The sequence below is a fragment of the Penaeus chinensis genome, chromosome 21 (assembly GCF_019202785.1).
Source record: "Penaeus chinensis breed Huanghai No. 1 chromosome 21, ASM1920278v2, whole genome shotgun sequence".
Taxonomy (NCBI): Eukaryota; Metazoa; Arthropoda; class Malacostraca; order Decapoda; family Penaeidae; genus Penaeus; species Penaeus chinensis.
Genome location: NC_061839.1, coordinates 7,185,872 through 7,188,371, shown reverse-complemented (window position 1 = coordinate 7,188,371; position 2,500 = coordinate 7,185,872). Strand labels below are relative to the sequence as shown.

The following is a 2,500-nucleotide window of genomic DNA, read 5'->3' as shown; positions in this document are numbered from 1 at the left end:
AAAAGAGATAAAAAAAACCTGTGTGCTTACGAAAGGTTTGTTTAGATCCAAAACAGGAAAATATACTAAGGAAAAGAAGTCTGAGAATTGGTCTGAAAATGGTCTGAATAATTTGAAAAGATCCATGAGAAAAGTTAACATTACGATATATGTGTTCAGCTCACTGGCGACTAAACAAAGCGAAATATAGTGTGCTTTAGTGTACTGGATACATTTCACTGTCGTCTTATGAACGAAAAACAGTGAATTCGAACGATAAAAGAAAAAAAAAATAACATGAATGTCTTACAACTTCTTTTGTCTTATATTTCCTGTAGAAAAGATGACATATATGTTTGGGAGATTTTTATATCGATTCATTCGGGGAAAAAAATAAATAAAACTATATATATGTAGTAGCTAATCATATTTATTTCATGCGTTATGTATTATTTTTCATTTCAAATATGTTTCTAACTTGGTGTAGGAATGTTTCACACGAGTATTCTTTTTTGTTCATGTTAATTATTGTACAATTCATAATGTGTGTATATGGATGCCACTTTATATAAGGCCACATTTTTTTTTTTTTTTTTTTTTTTTTATCATTTTCAATTGCTGTTTATCTTACTTAGGAGTATAACCCGACGTTTGGTAATCAACTGTCAACAAATTGTTTTATACGCAAGCTTTAACTGTAGCCTGTTGTTATTTTTAAAATGAGTTTCCCCCTTTCAAAGGGTTATTTACTATTAAACATGTTTTATATGCCATTTTTTTTTCTTTTTCTATGGAAGAAAATGAATGTTCCTCAGTTACATATTCACCTCCCCATATCTATCCCATTCCCTCTACCAAGATATTTGTTTGTTTGTTTTCATCTAGTGGTATTGCAATATACATCTTCATTTCGACAAACAAAACAAAAACAAAAAAAATGCTTTAGAATCTACGGGAAAGTCATCACAGCCAGCCAAGGCAGTGAGTCTTCCCCCCCTCTTCCTCTCTCTCCCCCTCTCCCCCTACCCCCCTCTTCCCCCTACCCACCTCTTCCCCCTACCCATCCAAAAAAAAAAAAGAAAGAAAAAAAAAAACATCTGGCAACTAGTGTATATGTGTGCAAATGGTGGTCTATCAAGTAAAATGTTCTCTCTGTTGATCCTATTTTCATTTCTCCTTTCGAGAGTTTTTGAATTTGGTGATTTTACTGAATGAATAACGTACTGGATACCACATGATAATGCAATAATGCTGTGCGCTTGCATTTCAAAACACACACGCACATAACAGAAACGTACACACACGCACATAACAAAAACGCACACACACGCACACAACAAAAACGCACACACACGCGCATAACAAAAACGCACACATACGCACATAACAAAAACGCACACACACGCACATACATTACATATACATTACATATAATGATTTCATAAAGGCGCTGAGAATGAGTAAATATATCAGTTCAATTAAACAAAAAAATCCTATTTAACACATGAATAATTCAGTAAAAAAAAAAAAAAGAAAGAAGACGAAGAAAAAAATGACTAATAATAAAATATACAATTTAAGAAAACAACAACAAGGAAATAATCACATACTCATGCTAAATAAACGACATGCACAACGAAAATGACAAAAGAAAATCAAAATCAAATGAAAATGGAGGAGAAAAAACCAAGTACTGTGGTTCGGTAATGTCCCTGCAGCAGAATGGGGATAAAATGAGAAAATACAAATAGAAAGCAGAAGAAAAGGAAAGGGAGGAAAACAGCAGAATAAGATTAAAAGAAGAAAAAACTAACTAAAATTAGGACTGGAAAAAATTCTTCCTCAATATATATACATATATATATATATATATATATATATATATATATATATATATAAATATATATATTTGTATATATAAATATATATATATATATATATATATATATGTGTGTGTGTGTGTGTGTGTGTGTGTGTGTGTTTGTGTGTGTGTGTTTGTGTATGTTGTACAAAAGCAATACTACTCCTTTGATACCAGAAAAAAAACAATTACTTCAAAATGTAAAAACAAATTGCCCCCCCCCCCCCCCAAAAAAAAAAAGGAATTATAACCCACTCTGTTCAAAATCCCATTCAAAGTACCTCACCCTTACCCCCCCTTACCCCCTCCCCTTACCCCCCCATAACCCCCCCACCCCCCCACCCCCCCCCCATCAATACACAAATCCCCGCTCGGTAGAAGCACAGTTCCTCCCGTAACTACACTCAAACAGGACCAGTCAGGGAATTTCGGGTCAGGCCAGACCGTAGACCACTCTGCGAGATTAGGTCTGACTGAGGGAGAAAAAAAAAAGGGGGAAAGGCGGGGAAGGACTGACGTACGATGAATAAAAGATGGAACAGAAGGGATTGAGAGGAATTAGAAAAGGGGAGAAACGAGAATAAATGAAGGTAAAGATAGGGAGAGTATGAAATCAAAATTTGACTAAAAGCCAAGAATGGAAAAAGGAGGAAAGAATAT

General features: G+C 34.2%; 1 protein-coding gene across 3 annotated transcripts in view; it reads left to right on the top strand.

Annotated features, from left to right (window-relative positions):
• Positions 1–1,136, top strand: part of LOC125036750 (insulin gene enhancer protein ISL-1-like) — a 49,388-nt gene extending 48,252 nt beyond the window's left edge. For all 3 annotated transcript variants that reach the window (XM_047629608.1, XM_047629607.1, XM_047629606.1), the window contains one exon: positions 1–1,136. This exon is cut by the window's left edge and continues 893 nt beyond it. The gene's annotated coding sequence lies outside the window, so the exon portion shown is untranslated.
• The last annotated feature ends 1,364 nt before the right edge of the window (positions 1,137–2,500 follow it).